Below are 17,335 nucleotides of genomic sequence, written 5' to 3'. Positions count from 1 at the left end.
TGTAAATTGATGTTTTAACTAGCAGTTTCTTTTTTCCCCTACTCATCTCAAAGGTCCCCTATTTGGTACTTTAACATATGCAGAGATTTCATAAATTTTGAATTATTCAACGCTCCCAAAAAGTTGGTAACAGAGGTAAGGTTTAGATGACAATGGAAAAGAAATAGTCTAAGATCCTGTGATAGATATCTAAGAGATAAAAGTATTCTTGTCCACCATGAGAAGTATAAATTGTGAGATGTTGTCGACTGCACAATGGAAAGGGAATTAATAATTGTTGTGGTTGTATTAACTTTTGATCAGTACTTGTGAACCTAATGCACAAATGTGAGACAACACTCATTAGATGGTTTTCCCACAGGTTGAAAACTCATCATTCTGAGTGGAAAATGCTTTTTGATTGAGAATCGGAAGGTGCAAAACCTAATTCCGATTGTTAATTGCACTGTAGTTATTTTCTTTAGAAGAAGCATACATTGATCCTATATTATGTTACTTAGTTGTTAGTTTGTCTTTTGCTTCGTGCAGAGAAATCGTAAAGGAGAGTGAACTGTTACAAGGAGTGAGTTGTTGAGTCATACTGTGCCGTGCTGGTATTGGTCGATTAGTATAATGCTACACTGTGATTGGTTTCATCTCAGCAAAGGTTGCAAATTCATTGATTGATTAGATTACAGAACTGTGTTGTGATATGATAAAAAAGGTTCTGAGGCCTGGCGTATCCAGAACAATTTCAAAACAATTGAAATGCTTTAAACTTTGTTGATTTATTGAAATAAATTTGAAATCATCAGCTTTTTCAAAGCTTTGATAGTCAAATGAGGGGTGATGTAATTGTTCTATAAAAGGAGGGTGAGGAAAAACCTTCTGACGGTACCCCAACATATCATATGATGGTTGAAGAAGGGTTACATACATGTTTGACTTCATCAAAGGTACAAGATCACTAAAAAAGAAGGGGTATTGAGTTTTCCTAGATGGGGGACATTTAATTTGGAAACTATATGTAGATTACAGGAAAAACTTAATGAAATTAAGCCACTGCCTAAACCTACACAATTTGAAGCACTTAGTGCATAGGAGAAATGGCTCGCATTCAGGACAGAGAGAGGTACCAAAAATGAACTAAACAAGCAATGAGAAATTAAGCGGATACAGATTGCGATGATCAAGCCCAGAGATGGGGAAAGAGTGTAGTAGAGGGTGCTAGAATATATCCTGTACTTACAAAAGAGAAACTACAAAAGCCTGATTCACAAAGGTAAAGCTTTTGGTTAATGTTTAGACCAAAAATGTAAGTTAGGCCTAAAGTCTAACTTTACTACTAGTAAAGTTAGGCTTCAGGTTTAAACATAGACTTTTGGTCTAAGTTTACCTTTGTGAATCAGGCTCATAGACTTTTGGTCTAAGTTTACCTTTGTGAATTAGGCCCAAAGTCTGGAGATTATGAAAAACCTAAAAGGAAAAAGATTAAAGGGGATAAAGAAATGAAAGGTGAAACCAAATCTGATATAGATATTGATTCAGGTGATGATATTTTAGATGAACTTTTAGCTACACTTCCACTACCTTATGTGGATCCTGTACTAAATGATGGAGTACGATTACTAAACAATGTGACCTTAGCTACCACTCCTATAGACCGAGGTGGTATACCACTCACTAGTTCGATACAAGCAATATTGCCTGCAAATGCACAACCTATGTTGACTCATCTGATTGTGCAACAGCCTGTATAAACTCAACTGATTGTCGTATAGCCTATTACTACATAGCCTGTAACTCAGCAAGCAGAAGCAAGTGCTCCAGCGCCAATGAGTATTGCTCAGACGGTAATACTTACAGATGCTACAGCTTCTTTGATTAAGACTCTAGCACAAATTACTGAATTTATTACAATGCAGACCGTGCCTGCACACCAGCTACAGTAGTTCAAGAAGCAACTGGAGATATGCCAGCAAAAGGGTTTATCCCAATGTCACAAAATTCACAGATTGTAATATGGACACCTCCACAGACCATTCAAGTATTAGGAGAAGGAAGACGATTTGTTTTCACAACACAAACTGTGCAAAGTGAAAGTAATTTTTTAGAAGGTGGTATATTTCATCCTTGGTTTGATGAGGCTGCCAGAAAATGTGTAAAGGTTTAGGATGCAGAACGACTGAGTACCAGTTCAAGTTCAAATGCTAGTCCAGTCAAAGAAAAAGAGAGACCATTCAATGTGTCTAAATGAAAAATCGAATTAGAAAAATTATTAGGGGAGGTTTGGATATTGGTGACATAAATAATAAGAAAACTTATTAATATAATTGTGCAAAGAATAACAAGAAAAGCTGCCACTGTCCATGATAAGTTATAATTCTAAAAGCGTACCATTACAGAGAAGTTTTAGAGTACAATTCGATTATGAATCAATAGAAAAGCGGCGTTCTTCAGGAATGCAAATGCACCTCACTGAATTAATAAAATATGTGTGCAAATATAGTGAATTTGACAAATTTGACAGTAAATAGTCACAAAAACATGAAATGAAAAAGAAACAGGTAGAAGAGGGTGAGGAGACTAGAAAGCAAGTTGCACATGCAGGAAAGAAAGAGGCAACTACTGTCTATCCTTTACAAGAGATACAGGTGAAGGGTATGTACATGTCCCTTGGAGCAAGGGAGACCTTGCCAAATTTATAAACAATTTCAAAGGTTGTGAGACAGTCCAATGCAGTGGTATATACAAGTCAAGAGATTTGAAAAGATTTCAAAGGTGTTGTGGATTGATTGACATTGTGGTTACAAGTGATTTGTGGGCAGAATGTAAGATTGCTATTTGATGGCCAGATGCAGAACCAGAGAGAGATCCTTTTACAAATGAGCCTTTTCCTGTGGTAATGGCTAAGTATAATGAGGCAATTACATTTTTGAAGGGCAGAGTTCCACCTAAGGATTTGGATTATTTGAAATTGAATTGAATTCAACAAGAAGTTAAGGAAACTGTGCATGAATTCTATGAATGATTGATAAAGTCATTTTAACAGCATACAGGACAGACACATCTTGACCCACCACATATGGGATTTGTCATTACACAGTTTGTGCTTGGTCCAAGACCTGAGATTTGTCAGCACATACACCAAAATGTGATTTGCGGGCAGCCAAAGTCTTTGCATGGGATTTTGAAGTATGCAGAGTACTGCAGTGATGAGGAGGGGATGAAACAATGTAAAGTTAAGGAGAAGTTGATGTTGGCACAGAAAACATTTGCACAATGGGGATTTCAAAATCAGTCATTCGTTGGAAATGGTGGTGCAGTTTAAAAGGCAAGTGGTTTGAATGGAATGCAAACAGGTGGTTTTCAAGCAAGACTACAAGGTGTTCAATGAGGGATGACAGTGTCTCAAGGTAGAGAAAGAGGTGCTCCAATTGATCCAAGTACAGGTGATGGTGTTGAAGCACTGAAGAAGAAGACACCTTGTTATTTTTGTAACAGTGTAGGGCATTGGAAGCGCAAGTGTAGGCTCAATCCAGATAACTGTATCAATAATCAGTTACAGGGAGGAAATCAAAGGCAGATGCAAAATGTTCCTATGCAACAGATACAAATGCAGATACAGATGCAAAATCAGACTCAAATGGTACCTATGCCTCAAGTTCCTGTGGGTCATTCAAATGTAAACAATGCAAGAGTAAATCAGAATCAGTTGCTAAAAATGAATCAAAATGTAATGCAGATACAAAATCAGAATGTGGTTCAACAATTTCCAATGTTTGATGACAGTAAAGGGTCAGACTTAGGGCCTGATTTAGAGTTTGGTGGAGGGGTTACTCCATAACAAACAGGAAGGATATCCCATCCACCCTTTCATAAGTTCCATAGACTATTATGGAATTGTAATATGACAGACAGGATAACCGTCAACTTCGTGATGAAGTAATCTCCTCTGCCAAACTCTAAGTCAGACACTAAGGAGGGGGGCATCAAACTGGGGGGGACTCAAATGATCCTAGGGGGCGCCAGGCTCTGGCCAAACTAAGCATCATGCTAATAACAGGGCTTTGTTTAACATGAAAAAAATGAGCAGCAGTAAATTGCTTTGTAATGGGTGATTACTAATATGTTTTGTCATTTATATCCAAGCTGGGAGTATGGTTGAAAGGGAATGGGCACCAAATACTCTTAAAAATCCCCACCCCTAATGATCACACTGTGGACACTTTTACACATTAGTAAGTCCTGCCTGACCAGAACAGTAAGTTTGGTATGATGTACTTGATTGCATTTTTTAAAAAGTAACATAACTTAACTGCAGTGTTTAAATATGTCTAGAAATATTTAAACATGTCTAGACATATTTAAAGATTGCCAATTTATTAGATTCATTGTGACAAATGTTTGGGGGCCACGGTGATTTTTTTTTTTCTACCTGGGTGCGCAGCTTTAAAAAGTTTGAAGACCACTGCCCTAAGGCATGTCACAATGATGGTGCCTGAGAGGGGAGGCAAGTGCCAGCTTGGCGCAGTATTAGAGATATATCAGAGTGGACCATTTGTGAAAGGTGAGGCAAATGGCAACCAAGTGTCATTTCTTGACAATGGAGCTACCCGTTCCACTGTGCGAACAGTGGAAGTACCAGATCTATCGGTCTCAGGAAAAGAGATGTAGGTTGTAGGATTTGCAAATAGATAAACCGCAAACCCAATTTCAAATGAGGTTCCTGTAAAAATAGGATCATTTGAGGAAAATCATCAGTTTATGGTGTGTGATTCAAGCCCTGTAAACCTTCTAATGAGAGATTTATTGTGCAGGTTAAATTGCACCATCTATTGCACACCACAAGAGGTAGAATTTCAGACCCATGATGAGGATGTAGATTTTAAAACTGCTCAACAAGAACAGTGGATATTTATCCAGTGTTGACAACAATAGACTTATTGCAGATTTTAAAGTGACAGTGAATCCAGAAGTGTGGGACTTCACAGTAAAGGATATCAGTTTAATCAAAGGAGTAGAACTAGTCAGAATAAACATGAAACCGAATGCATTTTTCCCAGAACACCACCTTATCACATGACACCTGAAGTGATAGAGGGAATAAATCAAATTGTCAATGACATGCTAGAGAAGGGCATCTTGAGGGAAATAATTCTGAGTCCATGCAACTCACAAATTATGGGATTGCGAAAGCCCAATGGCAAACTTAGGATCGTCCAGGATTTGAAAAAAGTGAATGATATCTTAATCCCATGTTGACCTTTGGTATCGAATCGTGCTACCATACTTTATCAAATTCCATATACAGCTGAATGGTTTACTGTGATTGATCTCTGTCAAGCTTTCTTCTTGATTCTATTGCATGAGGACAATCAGTATCTGTTGTCTTTCCTGTTTCAAGAGAGAGTATTAGCGTGGGGTCACATCCCACAAGGCTATACTGAGAGTTCATTGATCTTTACTCTGATCTTGAAAAATAATCTGGAATCATTGATTATGTCCAAAAGTTCAGTCCTGATGCAATATATAGACTCTTAGCATCAGAGATAAAAGTAGCCTGCACAATTGACACCATTGCATTACTGTATCATTTGGCAGAGAATGGGCATAACGTGTCTCCATACAAACTGCAATATTGTCAAAAAGAGGCCCAATATTTAGGACACATCTTTGAAAAAGGAACAAGGAAATTGTCAAGAGAGAGTTCAAGCAATTCTGAGAATGAATCCTCCTAAAATGCAGAGAGAAGTCAGGATGTTTTTAGGAATGGTTGGCTACTAAAGACAGTGGATACCCAACTTTTCCTTGGTGGAAAACCTTTACGAAGATTAAACCACAAAGGTGTTCCAGATCTGAGAACAATGGGACAACGGATGCATAAAAGCATTCTTAGAGCTGAGAGAAAATCTCTGCCATGCCCCAGCACTGGGAATGCCAGATTATTCAAAAGAGTTCATACTGTTTTGCAGTGAGAGGGAAGGGTGCACTCTCTCAGTGTTAATTCATTTGAATGGGGATGCTAAAAAGCTGGTTGCGTACTTCTCAGTGACCCTTGATCCTGTAGAAGCAGCTTTGCCTGGCTGTCTCAAAGCAATAGTTGCAATAAGTGTGATTCTTTAAAATGTGAAAGTATAGTGATTGGACATCCATCAACAGTTATGGTCTCTCACTCTCTAGAAGTTTTGCTTACAAGAACAAAGACTCAACACCTTACTTACTCCAGACTAATGAAATATGAGCAGCAAATTACGGTGAGAAGTAACGTGCTGAAAAGATGTCAAGTACTGAATCTCAGCACATTGTTGCCCATCCCCACAGAAGATGATTTTGAACATGATTGCCTTAAAGTCACGGACTTATGCACCAAACCCAGACTAGACATAAAAGATAAGCCATTAATAAGTCTAGATTGTGTTCTACTTGTGGATGGCTCATGCTTGAGAACAAATGAAGGTTCATTGAGAGCAGCTTGTGCACTCTGCACAATTCAAGAAATTATAGAAGCTTCAAGGCTTCAAGGAATTTCTTAAGCACACGTTGCAGAATCGATTTCTCTTATCAGAGCTTGCAGCTTGGCAACTGAAATGAGAGTGACTATGTTTACAGAGAGCACTGATTTGATGTTGTCCATGATTTTGGGCAGTTGTGGTCACAGCAAGGTTTTATGACCTCATCTGGTTTACCTATTAGAAATGGGAAACATACCAAAAATGCATTGGAAGCTCTGCAACTCCCCATTGAAATTGCTGTTGTAAAGTGTGCTGCACGTAGGAGTGACAATAGCTATTTCATAGTTGGCAACAGGTATGCTGATGATGTGGCACACTATTGTTCAATTGTAGCCATACATTCAATGAATCATTTACAAATTAAACTCAAGTAGACAATGTCTTTTCCATGACGATGAGAATTGCTGATAGTTAGAATGAAGCGAGACAAATGCCAGGCAATGCATCAGACAAAGAGAAACAGGGATGGATCAGAGCAGGTTGTGGGATAAATTATTATAATGTTTGGGTTTCAGCTGAGGGAAGACCAGTACTGCCAGACAGTTTACTATCCTCATTGACAAGGCATTTCCACAGACCTATTCATTTAGGGAGAGATTCTATGATGCAAACCTTTAAGCAATATTGGCTCAATCCTAAATTCAGAGCCCAAGCAGAAGAATTGTGTCATAGATTGGTAACATGTCAACAGATGCATGTAGGCAAATGAACACAAGTCGCAATGAGTCACATAGGGAGATCAGGAGGTCCTTTCAACAGGATGCAGATGGACTTCATTGAAATGCCTATCTGCTAATGGCTGAGATATGTGCTGGTGATTGTCTACATTTTCTCCAGATGGCTGGAAGCTTACCCAACATGAAGAGCTGACAGCCTTACTGTAGCAAAGTTACTCTTGAGGAAGTTAGTGGCCAGGTACGGTATACTGGTTTCTCTAGAGTCAGAGTGAGGTACTAACTTTAATAGTGAGATTATAAAAATGTTGTGTGCTGCCTTAGAAGATGAACAAAAGCTACATTGCAGTTTTTGACCAGAGGCTTCAGGTATTGTGGAACAGCTTAATGGGCCAATTAAATCAAGATTGCTGAAAGTTTGTGCTTCCACTTCACTAAAATGGCCTGACGCTGTCAAATAGACTCCGGTTATAGTAAGGAGACAGCTGGATTTGGATGGCAGCACCACCAAGCATGGGGTACTGAGTCTGTTCCTGCGCCATGTGCCAGCTAGCAGCACCTCACCAGTACCCGACAGTAAAGGTGATTTGTGGCAGCCTTGGAATTACATCTAGGTTTGTCATGGAAACCACTGAGGAACAGATCTTATCCCTTTCTCTCAGTTACATATGTCCCGCACACACAAAGGCAAACAGAAGCAGGACTAGGTTTAATAGGTTTTGTTGAATAAACTGCATTCACTGTAAAAAGGCATGAATTGTGATTATAAGGATGATAAAACATAATATAAGCAAGGCAATGACAAGGAAAACTCCCACCATACTGTCACAACAATGGTTCTAGAATCCCTTCCTGAACTACTAATATTTTATACAAGAACATGGCAGTGTAAGCCCTAATCTTCCCATTAGGTCCCCCGGAAGGAACTTATCCCCTATGCCTGTGATTGTAGGTAAAGTAGAGGTCTGTTGGTCTACTGAGAGTCCTCCCACATGGAGGGAGAGGTGACAGGCCTCAGCAGAAACTGCAAATGCCATGTGCAGCATAAGATGGCAACAAGGTAGAATTCCCCTCTGTCGTGCAGGGGCAGTGTGGTGTGTTATAATAAAACATCTGATGTTCCGAGAAAACTGCCCTGAGGTAACAACACATATATTTATGTGTATGAGAGTTGGGGTCATGATGAACGCTTTGTGCTGGCAATAACTCGTAACTTATCACGTTCAGTTGTGAATGAAGAAAATGTGGGGCAGAGAAAAGAATAACAGAATTCTGTGCAAAAGGACAAGCTGCTAAAATAATAAAAACATCTCCACTAAAATAAAGCTTTTGCTAAAATAATGAGAAGAATAAACATGTATGTATCGGAGTGAAAGGGCACAACTTGCAGGCCTAGGATAAAATAACATGCCTGCGAAATAGCTAAACTAACCTCATGACACCCTTCCCATTGCCAGTTCAAAGTGTAGAGATCTTTAATAAAGCCTAAAGCAAAACTGCCATTTCTACATCTATAACCTCAAAAGCAAGTCTGAAATCTATACAATGAAATGTCTATGATGATAAGCAAACCGAACAAAATGGGGGCCTAATTAAAACTGGTCAATTTAAAATGAAAAAATAAAAACATATGAATCAAAATAGAGCCAAATGTCAGGCAGTTGAACAATAATCATGGTCATTTAGCAAATCACCAATGTCATCAATTTTAACAGAATCCAGGAAAGACCCCACTTCGACAGATGATAATGAAACCAATTCATTGACAAAGAAGGAGAAAGAGCACTCATGTTCCATTGCCTCAGCTCCTGCCAAGTGCCAGGTGTTGTAGAACTAAGAGCCAGTTGATCCTCAAAGGGCGACCCATAGGAAGCTTCCTACAGCAAACACAATCTCAATGTGCATGTCTGGTAATGAGCCCTCAGCGAGAACATCAACATATCACCCTTCAAAGAAGTTATGCACTGCGTAGCAAGACATACTTCCAGTGTATGCTCAAAAGGACACCACAAGCAGTGAAGGACAGGCTGCAACACCACAAGCCGTGAAGGATGGGCTGCACACAGTTCAGAACGAGTCTGAATGCCAGAGACCAGCTACACTCCAGCTCTTCCAGGAGTGGTGCTCTAAAGCACTGCATCATGTGTTCACGATACAGTTGGGCTGGTGGAAGCACCATCAGTCCTCCGTGTTGAGATGGGACAGCCATTGTGAAGAAAGAATAGAAACAGCAAAATTACGCCAATTAATGCCAAGTAGTAAGGAATCTCCAGAAAACACTTGAGAAAATAGAATTTATGGCTGAAGGTATGATACCAAATATAGAGGAAAAAGGTGCTGACAAAACTAGAACCAACAACCTTAAAGCAATGTACAATCCCATCAGTGTTTGACGCGTTAAAAATTCGCACAAGTAATTCGCCGAAGTGTCTTGGAAAATTTGTATTTAAGAGGGACTGTGTCTCTGCAGATGACCTCAACACTTGAAGAGAATAGGTCTCGCGGGCACAGGTAAGCACCACGTGTTTTTGAAACAAAAGAGCTTTTAGTCTGCTTAGGTTGTTAAAATTTACATTTGAAGTAGCAATATGAGGCCTTATCTCTGGTACTTTTGCCTGTTGCATTGGAGGAAAAAGCACACCACAGCAACAGGTGACAATTTGAGAGACTGAAACGACGCATGCAATTCTGGCTCATATTTTACAACAGTTCTCTTTGTTTAGAAGCACATAGCTCCCAGTCGAGAGCACCTGGAACGCTGGACAAATCAAAGGGACAAGAACTCCCTTCAGATAACAGGCTAAATTTGCCACTGAAGCATTACATGCTCCATGCAAGGACAGCTGTTTACAAATCATCTAATGGCTCACAGAAGTCCCACACTTGCTCGGCTAAGAAAGACCTGTTTCATGCCATTGAAATATTTGTATGAAAAGGGCAGCTCCCACAGCTCATGAATGTAACTATCTTCTAGCCTTTTCATATCTGCATACAGGAATGTGCTTCAAGCTCGGGGTGAAATGAAATGTGGAAATAGGCAGATTAATAACCTCATGAATTAATCAGACAGACAATGGTATTTACACCATAGTAAAAGGCAACTTTTCCAACTTTTTGATTTTAAGCATGACATGTCGCTTTTTTCTTAGCCATTTTTTGTTGCTGTTGTGTTAATTTAAATGCAGCAAATGGTCTTGCAAGCTAACATATTGCCAAGGGATGCCATCACCTTTTAGGTCCTGTAACGTCCAACCTAACTGCATAATGGACCTTAGCTGGCTTTGTCCATGCTGTAAAGACGACATGCCATTTTGTATAATGTCGATCTCAGAAGAAACAATGCTGTTGAAGGTGTATGTGCAGTTGGACAAGGCATTCATTCCAACGGCTAATGCTTTCTGTAAGTTTTCCTGGTCTATTTGCCTTAACTGGTCTGCGGCTTCTATTTGGGAAAGATTCTTAATTTCATTACAAATTGCATATAAGAAACACTTTTTTCTTTGTTTTTTGGGCCCAATAAAAAATAGTAGGAAACTGTATCTTCTGATAGGAGACCAAGGTGTTCCATTGCAGCTGCTAGTGTGGAAGATTTCAGCCACTGTTGCCATAATTTTCCTATGCTATATGTAGTGACAATATCAGAGTGTTGTGATGATATGTAATGATGGATAGGTCAGCTCACTCTAAAACCCCCTGTGGAGTTTACAAAATGTGCATGACAGCCATTTGTGTCCATTGGCTACAATAACCACCCATCAGGACCTGAAAGTGTTATATTAAATGTTCCTTTCTGGACCCACCAATCAAGCTGTTCCTCAGTGATATTCATTATTTTCTGCCAATAATCAATTTTAGCTGGTGAGGGAATATTGGGTGCATTCATTTCCTTAATTTTTGCGAAGCCTAGTCAACTAGTTTGCTGTATAGTTTAGTTTAAAAATATAATTTCCAATGGACTAAGACATGCTCCAAACAAAACTTCGCTTCCTGTATTTGCCAATCTTTAGTTCCCCAAACACTCTTTAGGTCAATCTACTTCAACCAATATTCATAACCTTCTATCTCTAACTGGGAAACAAAGGAATTAGAATAAATCAATCTGGTATCTCTTAAAAATCATTTTGCAATTTCGTATGAGGTAATTTGAAATAATAAGACTCAGCATTTTTGACATAGTGCCCAGTAAAATATGAAAATATTTCCATATATGTTTTAGAACTTCCCACTGGTGGGGTCGGACAATATTCCTATTGTGTATAATTGTAAGTTGTTCTCTGAGTGCTATCTTTAAGTATGAAATGATGTTCATAATGATTATAACAGAACATATCGGCATAACTAGCAGTTGTTTGATAAAAATCTTCACTTTCAAACACAATGTAATACTCCAGCTCAGAAAGCATGGAATCAACCGTTTGTACATTCCATTCATCAGAAACTACTCCAAGTGTTATTATATAATTAATTGAATCTTCAAATAGTTATGGTATTTGAAGGATCTCCATTGGCCCATAGACATCAAAGGATACTTTATTCCAAACAATCCCATCAGGAATCGGTATAGCTGAAATGTTAACTAGGGACAAGTCTGTCAGGACCTTATGTGAAGACAAATGTGGTTTGAGGACATCAACAGCAGAGCAGTGAGGAAGCTAATGACCATGTATCATGAAAAAATGATGACAAAACCAATCCAGAGAAGAAAGGCAAGCACGGTTAATAGGACCCACAGATAGTTCCATGGATGAATCAGATACTTAGTATTAAGGTACTTGAACAGCTTATGTGCTCTTGATAGAGGTACTTCAGAAGACATAGAAGAATGTTGGTAAAATATCCAGAAGCAGTTTGTACAAATACTGGTGCAAATGTCAGAAAAGTACAATTGACCGATTTGTCCCTTGGTGGTTTGTACTAAACTACTCCCTTCAATTCTGTTGAATTTAAATAACACTGTTCAGAAGTGTGCATGTTTCTTGTTGCAGAAGAAATTACTGGTACTAATGAAAGATCATTTTCCACCCTCCCCAACCTCGGTGAAGTGTCAGCATTGGCTAAAATTTGTAGAGGTACATTGTGGTTGGTAGTAAGAGTGGTTCAGAAACTACCCAGGAATCCTCTAGGTCTGCTGTGTAGGATCAACCACATGGTGTAACTTGACATTGTCAATAGAAACAAAGGGGTTTCCTTCAGAACGAGACAGTGATGGTAAGATGACGGTTCTGCTGCTAGCTATTTCCAGGACTGGAACCAGTGCTCGATACGAAGGGGCAACTTCTTTTTTCACAGCAATTTTTTCTTGTACCAGATCCCCAATTTGAGGCAAAGGCAGGCCCCTGGTCTAAATAAAATACAGCAACTGCATATGTCCCAATAAAGACTTGCAAGTCTTTAATAACAGTTTGACTGTCAGCTAATCATTGTGGCCATAGCCATAGGAATCTGGAGCAAGAGTCAACAGTGACTAAGACGTATTTGTATGCACCATCAGGTGTCAAAGGACCACAATGGTCCAGGTATACACATTATAGTGTTTTGTTGGAAATTAGGAGGGGTGTCTGCGGTGGACGCTTGACAGTGGATTCGTTTATTTCTTGACAGATGTCACAACAAAGGATATACTGTTTGGTCTGTTTGTTTAGACCTGGCCACCAGTAATGTTTTTTCAAAAAGGAAATAGTAGCCGCCACACCTGTATGGGTAGAAGCAACTCCCTCATGTGCTGCTTTTATCAACTGTGGTCTCTGATCCTGATTGGGGAACACATGATCACCCACCCCCTGTTATTCTTACAAAGGCAATGTTCTGTACACTTACATGGTAGGAATATTTGGCAGGATACACTTTTGGCAAGGGCTAGCTGTCTGCTGAGGCTTTCACAGCAGTCAGTGTTTCATCATCCAAATGTATTTTGGAACAAGTAATCACAGCAACAGAAGCCATGGCTACTGCTGATTTGGCTGCTTCATCACCTACATGTTGATGACCCAGGGTATGAACTACATGGAAATATGGTAGCATTTCATTCAGATCTGATACTTCCCCCACAATAATCTGTGTTTGATGGTGTTCCCTTTTGAATCTCTGAACCCATTTTGGTGGCAACAACGCAGATATTCATTAAAGCCCTGGACACAATAGTATGACTCACACTATTAGTGTTAGCTGTTCTGGATCCATATGTTCCAGTGCCATTACCAGAGCCTTGAGCTCTGCCAATTGTGCAGTGTAGTCTCCTAGAGTCTGCGTGTGATTGTTCTGAGGAAGGAATTCACCATCCTTCATGATACTACGCAAAACCGCGCAGGCTGCGGAGTACTGTTGTTTTGTGCCTAACACCAGTTGTGCTGAATCATCAGTATAAATTAATGTTTGATACTGATCAAGAGGCAAGATAGTTGTTGGTACTGGGTATTCAAGCTCATGTTGCAGGAATTCTTGAGCATGAAGTTTTGATTCAAAATATAATCTACATCAGTTGCAGTCAGACACGCCCATTGGATCAAACGCGGATGTAGTGCTTTAGTGTTTGGGATGCATTTATTATTTTAGCAGCTTGTCTTTTAACACAGAATTCTGTTATTCTTTTCTCTGCATGACATTTTCATTCTGTGCTTCATTCAAGGCTGAACGTGATAAGTTATGAGCCATTGCCGGCGCAAAAAGTTCATCATGTCCCCAACTCTCATAAACAGGAATATACATGTTGTCACATCAGGGCAGTTTTCTCAGGACAACAGATGTTTTATTGTGAACACTCTCACGGCCCCTTACATAATAGAGGGGAATTCCATCCTGCTGCCTTTGTTAGCTGCATGTTGCCTTTGCAGTTTCTGCTGAGGCCTGACGCCTTCTCTCCCTCCATGTGGGAGGACTCTCAGTATACCAACAGACATCTTCTTTACCTACAATCACAGGTATGAGGGATGACTTCCTTCCAGGAAGCCTGATAGGCAGATTAGGGCTTACACTTCCATGCTCTTGTAACGAATTGTAGTAGTGCAGGTAGGGATTCTAGAACCATTTTTGTGACAGTATGGTTGGACTTTTCATATGCTTCACTTTCCTTGTCACTGCCTTGCTTTTATTATGTTTTTATCATCCTTATAATCTAAATACATGCCTTTTTACATTCATTCAATAAAACCTGCTTTTGTTTGCCTTTGTATGTGTGAGACAGGGGTAAGATCTGCTCCTCCACAGTTTCCCTGAGAAATCTAGATGTCATGCAAAGGGCTGCCACAAATCACCATTATTCTCAGGTACTGGCGAGGTGCTGCTAGCTGAACAGAAGGGTGAGGCCAACACCTGTCCCATGGCGCTGGATCACACTCAGTGCTGCAGCCCAAATCCAGCAGTCTTGTTACTATAACTGGAGGCTATGAGACATGGTGCCTCCAACTTGGGTTAGGCTCTGAATTACAGATCTCTCAAGTATCTCTGTCTCACTAGATGCTTAAGACATCCTAATTACATTATATGGAGACTTCCGTGGTATTAGGGATATCCTCCTCAGCTAAGATAAATAGTACCTATTTGTCAGTGTAGGTTGTTCAAGCTTGAACCTTTAAAAGGATTAAATCCTCAGTTGGTGTCCCTATCTCTGAACTATACAACTTTCTTATATTGAAATATGGCAGAACCCCAACGGGTTGTGATTGCAGCAAACATGAGTCTTCTCCTCATGAATCATTTAATGAATAATGGTCTTGCGGAGGCGAGAGGAGCAGTTACATTTGTAGTTGAGGCAAATCCAGCATATAGAACAGATTTTTTTTTACTTTTGGGTCACTTTTTCAGCAGTGGATGGGAACATGCACACCTTTCATCATTACACTCCTGCCAACGCACCTGCACAATATGGAGCATATGCATACTTAGAAATACCTCTATCTTATCAAGCACAACAAACTTTACTTGATGGCACCGTACCACACGTTGCACAAAAAGTTGGACTAGGTCCCTTGAGTAATGAAAGTCCTGCATGGCCAGAACTGGCCGCAGATACACCACACACTAATGCTAACACCATGGCAGTATCAGAAGTGCACTGCCTGTATAATGATTTAGTGCAAGTGTATAGATGCTTAATACAATTTGTGATGCAAACATTAAATACTGCCCAGCAAGGGCTTCTCCAGAGCAACCACATATGGTCACGTAGGCATTAATCCTGTGCCAATGCATTAGATCATGGGTAAGGGACTCACTAAACGTGAATAAATTCCATTTTGGTTGGCACAAAAAATAAGCACACTGGAAGCAGTGTTTCCCTATATGGGACCCCAAGATAAACATAGAATTCTCACAATGTGCTTGCCATTTGGGATGGTTCCTTCAGTGGACAACTGTGCCACATAGGGTGCAGTACTTGCTGCACTCTACACTACTGCACACGGTACACAGACACTTGCAAATTTTCTGGAAGTGTTGAAACAAATTCAAGATGAATACGGGGCTGTCCAGGCCCTGACTTGTGGATGCAATTAATAGGCAACTTTGCCACAGTATCTTCAATAATGTTGAGTAACTTTGAAGAGGAAGCAGTAGCTCTCACAGTCCACATGTTACTCTGGGATATTACTGTACAGGATCAGGAGCGCAAGCGGGCTAAGATTATCACTGAGACTTATTCTAGTTTAGGTCGGGATAGTTTGGGAGCCAGATTGAGTAAACCACAACTACAAGGTAAATGAAATAAGGATTCTACCAAGCAAGCCATGGAGGGTTCTAAAAAATGCTGGGACAAACAAAAACAAAATAAAGATAGTGTAAAACAGAGAGTTGAACCTCTGCGTCCAGAGACCTCTGAGAAATTATACAATTTAAGAAATAGAGATAGTTTGAAAACTTCCAATAGATATCAATATATTGATAGACGCCAATCTCGTTCCTTTCAGTTTTCACTGGATAAACAAAGTGAGAGAGGTGGGTGTTTTCCGAACAATGAAATTAATATGTGAAATCAAGAAAAGATTCACAACATTCCTCCGAACCTTCCATAAAAAAGAAAGCAAAACATCCTCAACAGATACAATGGTGTAAAAAGAAAAAGGTGGTAGCTATCTTGGCCCTAAATGCCACACATGTTGAAAGCCTTAATGAAGAATAGGAAGTGGGACTGATTCTGGTAGACAGAGTGGCAGAGGTCACAATAGGTCACCGGAATCTTCAAGAGCTCCTGGATGTGACAGCAACTAATGACTATTTAGAAGTCTAAACAGCAGCTATGCAAGTCTCCCTTCCCCCGACACAGTTTACAAATTGAAATTGAACTCAAAGGAGACATGGAGCGTACTGTTGGAGAAATATTCTGGGAAACAATTACATTTTGCCATGATATCCTATTGGCAGAAATGGATTGGCCATCAGAATTTGCCCGCAGTCTTCCACTCGGGGAAGAAGTTATTATACCTTCTTTCTCACCTCTCGTTCCTAGGGAATTAGGGAAAGCCTATGCAGTAGATTGTGCATTGGCACAACCCCCTGAGTTGTATTGCAATCATGTGGGGTGGGACAGAGACTCTCCCTACCACATAATACCTACTAGATCACAACCGCAGCTTTAAGCTCAATATCCCATTCAAAATGAGGCTAACACACCAGTGAGAGAGATGCTCACACAACTGGAGTACCAGGGTATATTTGAACCCTGTGTCTCGCCAATGAACAACCCCTTGTTTCCTGTAGCTAAGCTGGAACATTCTTATAGAATAGTCTTAGATTACAGACATTTAAATAGTCATACATGCACATTTACTATACAAAATGCTCACAGGACAGCAGCTATCAAAAATTTAGGGAGCAAAAAAAAAAAACAGCCCTGGACATCTTCAATGGGTTCTTCTGTCAAAAGACCTGAAAGCAGGGGTTTACCAGCCTTCACCGCATAAGGCTCATTAGGATTGCAGGATAAATTTTCACGACTCCCACAAGGATATAAGAACAGCTCTGGACTGTCCCAAGAATGTGTAACATTGATTTTACACAACATTGACCCTTCAGCATTATCCTATGTCGACGATATTTACTTGATGGACGACTACCTGGTCCAACTCCCAAGAAGGGTGGATGGTAGTGTGGGGGTTTGGCAGAATTTGGATACAAATTAAATTTCAAGAAAACAAAAATTGCCTTCCTCAGTGTCCTGTTTTTGGGATGCGAGTT

General features: G+C 39.9%; 1 long non-coding RNA gene across 2 annotated transcripts in view; it reads left to right on the top strand.

Moving 5' to 3' along the window:
- Positions 1-17,335, top strand: part of LOC138249170 (uncharacterized) — a 192,510-nt gene that overhangs the window by 60,042 nt on the left and 115,133 nt on the right. The gene's annotated exons all lie outside the window — the stretch shown is intronic.

Source organism: Pleurodeles waltl, chromosome 8, assembly GCF_031143425.1.
Source record: "Pleurodeles waltl isolate 20211129_DDA chromosome 8, aPleWal1.hap1.20221129, whole genome shotgun sequence".
Taxonomy (NCBI): Eukaryota; Metazoa; Chordata; class Amphibia; order Caudata; family Salamandridae; genus Pleurodeles; species Pleurodeles waltl.
The sequence above is the reverse complement of the archived record's forward strand: the minus strand, read 5'-3'. Positions and strand labels throughout refer to the sequence as shown.